Source organism: Salarias fasciatus, chromosome 10, assembly GCF_902148845.1.
Source record: "Salarias fasciatus chromosome 10, fSalaFa1.1, whole genome shotgun sequence".
NCBI classification, from domain to species: domain Eukaryota; kingdom Metazoa; phylum Chordata; class Actinopteri; order Blenniiformes; family Blenniidae; genus Salarias; species Salarias fasciatus.
In genome coordinates this window covers 9,317,461-9,324,061 of record NC_043754.1, presented here as the reverse complement: position 1 = coordinate 9,324,061, position 6,601 = coordinate 9,317,461, and the positions used below count along the sequence as shown (strand labels likewise).

General features: G+C 38.2%; 1 protein-coding gene across 5 annotated transcripts in view; it reads right to left on the bottom strand.

Annotated features, from left to right (window-relative positions):
• Positions 1-2,081: 2,081 nt before the first annotated feature.
• Positions 2,082-6,601, bottom strand: part of msi2b (musashi RNA-binding protein 2b) — a 260,983-nt gene continuing 256,463 nt past the window's right edge. For all 5 annotated transcript variants that reach the window (XM_030100199.1, XM_030100201.1, XM_030100200.1 and 2 more), the window contains one exon: positions 2,082-6,411. The gene's annotated coding sequence lies outside the window, so the exon portion shown is untranslated. The remainder of the gene's footprint in view (positions 6,412-6,601) is intronic.

Here is a 6,601-nt window from a genome sequence, read left to right as displayed (position 1 = left end):
CGCAGCCGTGCTGAGTGTGTGGACGAGAGAGAAGAGTGGGATGAAAGGAAGGGGGGGCTAAAAAAAAAAAAGGAAGAAAAAAAAGATTTAAAATATTTAGAATGTGACATAAGAGTGAGGTCCTGCAGCGTCTGGGTGAGACGGCGAACTCTGAAGCCGTCTGCTTGATGTGACTGATTCATTACAGGTGCATCTCAAATAGGAATTGATTTATTATAGCCTCTAGTTAAATTAAACAGGAGAAACATCCCATCATCCTTTTTCATAGTTTCATAGTTATAATTTTCTTGTCTTATGAGCTGAAATGAAAAATAATACACCCAAAAAAAAAAAAAAAAAAAAAAAAAAAGGCTTGAATTAATGGGAAACAAATCTTAGTCAGTTTCACTGTTTTCATTAAATCATATCGTCGTCTATCCTTTTGAGATGCAGCTGTACACGTGATACGGAGACGAATATTACCAGATACAATCTTTTTGTTTATATTAGAAAAATACAACGCCACAGTGGAAACAAGTAATATAACAATTCAGTTTATTTTATTTATTTTCCAGACAGACACATCAATTTCTGGACCACAGTAGAGGATGGAAACCTTTCACAGACATTTTTTTGTCAATATTATTATTTGAAAATACAAATATAAAATTAGACTTTCCACATTTGATATGTGAGAGACCCCCATCCATTATTATTATCATCATTATTATTTTAGTATATTTTACAACAGGGCTTGAGCAAGCCATATGATAACCTGAAAGATGCTTTCAGATGTCAGTCAAGTCTGTCTGTCTCTCGCCATAAAAAGTCGGTTAACATAAAAAAAAGAGGGGCAAGTGTTAGGAATGGGCGGACAGCAGAGAGGAGCGCTCTGTGCTCGGCCTGCACAAACATGGAAGCACAGCAGAGCGTCGCACGCTGCTGTCCCACGCAGTCTGAAGAGCTCCAAACTCCACAACACGCCGGGGTGTGTGTGTGTGTATGTGTGTGTGTGTGTGTATGGGGGGGTGGGGGTGGGGATGACCTCTCATGGGGGCGACTCAGATGAACCTGTGTGAGGAGTCTTCTGTATACAGCTGAGGTCTCCAGTCTAATCTCACTCAGACGTGTTTGAGGGAAAGATTGCAAATATATATTCATGGTCTATGCACACACACATATACATGGATATATTTGTATATATATATTGCAACTGGATGTAAATATTGAGCGATGAGCGTGGGTGGGATGGCAATGGTTTGGACTGAAGGGGGGGGGGTGGGGGGGGGGGGGGGGGCGGGGGGAAATTCACCCCACAGTTCAGGTCAACTCCAGGCGTTTCTGTCACCTTGCAGAGCTGATTTGCGAACGTTGAGTTTGTTTTCGCTAAATATCCCGACGGAACAGAGCGGAGCCGCAAACAGTCACGCCTGCAGCCAGGGTCACTTTGTGGACTAAGTTTGTGACGGTATCTCGCAGAGATAACAGCACATCGTCTGGTCTGACACCATTAGCACCACTGTGTAGAAGCCGCTTGTTTTCTGTGTGTTTTTTTTTTTTTTTTTGGGCTAAAATGCCCAAAGAACCGTCAATGAGCCTTCAAGGTCGGTCTAATATGTGGGGAAAATGGAGGAAGAGTGTCTTCCTAGACGTCCCGCCTTCGTGGGAGACGCCTGAAGATGACAGAAAGGTCGAAGTGCACGAGCTCTGCGGGGCGGGACTTTCCCACGACTGATGGAGGCGGGGGGGGGGCGGATTGTTTGGCCATTGCCTAGCACTTGCCTCAAGATTCAAGTTTAAATGGATACGGTAGTACACTACAAATGTCAACACCTTCCAGGTTGACTTTTTTTTCTTTTTTGATTATTTTTTTTTTTCTTTAAACCAAGACCCCTCCCCTCTCCCCGAATGGATACGCTAGTCTACTAAGATGTGTAACATTCATCAGCTGTAAACTGCTGTCAGTTTGAGATAAAATGAAATTACAGCAACAGAGCCATGCTACCTTAAAGTCCAAGCTACAGAATCACAAAACAATAGAGAAGTCAATTATCTTTTTTCTTTTTTTTTTTTTCATATATTGCATGAGGGAAAATTTCAAGCTTTTTTTTTTTCCTCTTTCTTTTCAGGGAAAAATGGTTAATTATAGTCTCAGATCCAGCAGGCAGGTGCTGCAACAGCGAACACAACAAGAAAATATATTGTACACTTGTTGAGCTGTTCGCAGCTTTACAAATGGACGTGGAAACGGAACGGGAAGTGGCCACGGCGCCGGGCGGCGCCGCCGTTTGATTCAGAATCAAATACACAAGAATTTCTTGACAACTTCTCAAACACAAGTATGTGTGGATTAGGGACACGTAACTATCAAATTTGGAACAAACTACCTGAAGAAACCACGTCTAACATCGTCTCAGTCTATTTTATTGCTCTGTCCGACATAATGAGTTTAAAAAGTTGAGTATCGCGCCGCCGACTCTCTCCCCATCGCGCTGTCCTGTGCGCTCGCTGGATTCACTCCGGAATAATTTGTCTATTAGCGTCACTGACAAAGCTGCCATCATGTTCTCCACATGCTGGATGTCATTTAACAGAGTGTGCTGGCTGAGAAGAGCGAACACGCTAATGCTAATTTATTAACGGTAATGTTACACTATTCAATTTAAAGAGCCAATGAGGTGAAATAAATGAAATAAGCGATATAAAACAGAGTTTTGTGTTTAATTGAAGCGATACTGGCTGCGTAATAGGTTTGTGGTTGCTTCACACACACACTGGATTGTGGGCGTCCCCCCCCCCCCACGTGGTGTTTTGAGGCATTTAAAATTCAGCTTGTACGATCGTCTTTTCTAGTCGAGCAATGAATCACAGCTTTGGGGGTGCCGGTCCAACTCGGGACGCGGATTTAACCGTCTATTAATCAGCTCTGACACACTCCACACCCGTTAACACCTGCTAATATTCCTTTTATGGCCTTTCTGAAGTCTTTCACACACTTTTTCATCAGGGTTTTTTTTTTTTTTTTTCTACAGTGATGCCTGTGTGGAGTGATAACAGAGAGAAACAATAAAGAGTTCCCAGAATCTAAGATTAAAATGATTAAGATTATCTCTTTTCTTTTAATCACTAACAGTTCTGAGAGAAAATAAGAGATCAGAAACAGTATTATCTAAAAAATAACCATGCCCGAGGCATCTGGGATATTTCCAAAGTGTACAAACATTAAAAGACAGAAGAGAATCTTTCAACAGCTCAGTGACTGATATCATGACTATTGTGGTAATGATTCTTAAAAAAATATGAAACTTTTTTTTAATTTCTTTTTTTTTTTTACACAAAGTTCTTCTCAATGATTTGAGCTTGTGTCCCTCTTTAAAAAATAATCAAAAACAAGAGTTTTGCATATCTAGCGTTAGCATTTAAGGTAGTATGGCACACCCCTTTAAAAACATTCAAGGGTGGGGATCCAAATAATGCCTTGTGTACAATTCCATCTTACAGCAACTATTTTTCTCTATTGTTCATCCATGAGAGCTTTGGTTAGCTGAAACCAGGTGAGAGTGGCTAAAAAAAAAAAAAAAGAAAGAAAAAGAGAAAAAAGAAAAAAGAAAAAACTCAAATCAAACATTCAGGGAATAAATTACGATGAACCGCTAACAAAAAGAATCGTCTGCAAATATCAGAATAACATGATCATTGAGAGAAAGGTCTATCTTGACTGGTCCTAAATCCACTAAGCACTACAAGTATTATATTAATGAGTCCTATATAACATCTACTTTGTAATTACAGGAGATAGAAAAAGAGCGCGAGAGGGAGAGGGGGGTAAATATGAGAGAAAGGAGAGGTAGAGCAAAGGGAGAACAACAAAGAGCACTACACTGGTATCAAAGACAGCACTCTGTTTACAAGTTAACTGTGAGTTCTTTACACACTAATGAAATACATGAATGATCAACAAAAGATAGTAGGATCTCTGAGGATGGGGAATGGAAAGAGAGAAAGTAATGGATGCACAGTACATTTTAATAGTATATTACAATTATTAATATATAAACCACAAAGTATCAATAAAACTCTGATTAAACTTGAAATCAGCAAAGAAGCATCTTTCTTTTTTTTTTTAATAGTTTTGTATTTCTTATTTTCTTTTACATAATTGAACATTACAAGGGTTTTTTTTTTTTAAACTCTTAAAATTATTACTTGATCACACCTCCACGTCGTTTTACTTTAGAAGTATCCAGCATATTTCTTTACCTGGTTGTTTTCAAATCAAAGAAATGAGACAACATGTGGGTAAAACATACAAACAAACCAATAAACAAAAAAAAAAACAAACAGAAAAATAAACACACACATCTGCAGCGAGCGGCGTCTTTAAAAACCAGAGCGGAGAATATTCTTCTTATTATTATCATCATCATTATTAATAAATCGCTGTCATGAGTAAAAGCATTAACCACACACACACTGTGTAAAACCCGGTGCAGCGACACAGACAGTGAAGAATTCAGTGTCATCTTTTGACCCTGTATAAATACCCTCGGAGGAGTCAGGGCTCCAAATGTAGAAAGAAATCCACGTTTTACATCCGTCACCGTGTCCGACCTCCGATACATTACGATCCCCACAAAAATCCTCTCAGCTATCCCAAAAGCACACGGCCGTTTTCCTCTCTCTTCATTTTAAAAAGCCAACATATACATGTGCAAATCGGAGAATGGCCTGTACTTCACTACTCACAGTGCAACGATTACTTGCTTAATTGCCTTTCAGTGTTTTCGTTTGTTTTTTTTTTTTTTTTGCCACTAAGAATAAATTAAACCTGCCGATGCTCACAAAGGCTGAGGTATGGTATCAAAATGTTGACTTTCTTTATTTCAATAGAAGAAAAAAAAAAAGAGAAAGAAAAAAGGAAAGGAAAAGAAGAGGGTTGGGAGAAGAGGAAGTGTTCTACATGACGGGTATCAGGGTGAAAAAAACATCAACAAGTTTCCTCTGGAGAGTAGAAAAGTGTCCGGATGCACAGAGATCTGTGGTTCAAGTTCTAATCTTCACATCTAAGTACAGTGTGCTTTGGATTCAATCATCTTTTTTTTTTTTAAATTATTAATATTTCACTTTGAAATGATCTTAGCAGTTAGACAAAAGATACTAATCAGTCTGTTTTTTTTTTCATTTTTATAATATTAATATTACTGTTATTATTTGAAAACTCTCTGAGGTGACTGCACGCACCGCGTTTTGTAAATTTGCTGGTATGACACTTGTAAAATGATTCCTTTCAGTATTTACAGAGTCGGTCGTGTTCGGGGGTCGTTTTTTTTTTTTTCTTCTTTTTTCTTTTTGCCGTCTTCCAGCAGACAAAAAAAAAAAAAAAAAATGAAAGCAAAAAAGAAAAAAAAAACCCAACAAAAAAGTAGAATAATAACTGTTTACAGCTTCTTTTGTTTTCTTCTATTCACACGCAATAACATGTTCTTTTTGACACACCATCACAAAAATATGCTATTCTCTCACTGAGTTGGTTATATGCAGTGACTGGAATAATATATACAGCTACATTTCTTTTTCTCAAGTTTGAATTCACAATGTCGTTATATGAAATTTGTTATAGCATATATATATATTTCTAAACAACAAAAACAACACTTATAAAAAAGGACCATAAAAATATTGGAGTCCTCTTTGTATTGCCCAAAAATAGGTAATTATGGTTAACAATGAGACATCACAAGAAAGAAAACAGCTACTAAGATTTATTACTTAGATACCTTCTTTAAATTTTTCCTTAAAATTGATTTTTTTTCTTCAGTTCTTTCCAACGCCGAGCTTCTTTTTTTTTTTTTTTTTTGGCAGAAAAGACCAAAACGAACATCCCGACCTTTGTTTTTTTTTTTTCCTTTTTTTCTTTTAAACTCCTTTACACCAACCCATACAAAGATGGAGACATGACTTGCAGATATTCTTGGCTAAGACCCCCGCACTTCAAAAACAAATGAAACCCATTGACACGACGGTACTCCGAGATCAAAGAAAACGACACAGAGGTCAAAGGTTAAACTCAAAACGACTGGCTAAAACTGATGCAAACAAACAGAAACTAAAAAAGAAAAAAGAAAAGAAAAGGAAAAACAAAAAGGGAAGGAAACAGGTGAATGAAGTCGACGTGAAACATCATACCAAACCAGGTGGTGAAGTTATAGGAGGTTTGGATTATAGTACAGCAGTTCTTTTTGTTTTTTGTCGTTTTTTTTTTCTCTGTTCTGAGATGACTAAACGTTTTCTTTTCTTCTTCTTCATGTGGTTCCAACTTTCCTTGGTTTTTTGCCGGGTTGACGCTGTAGTGCTTGAAGTTGGATTAGCATCACCTGCACACAAAGCCAATTAGAAACTCCGTCCTGTCTTTCCTGGGCCGCCGGACAGACTCTGCTGGGCGACAACGTGCAAACGGGAACACAACGACAAGGGGAGAAACACAATGGCGTTAGGGAGTGCAACGTTTAATGAGGAGAAATCCTGACCATGAATACTGGGCACGGCGGGGTTTGTTGTGACATTTAACTGGAGAAATCTGTGACTTTCAAACCAAATATTTTGGATGCTTAGTGAAGCATAA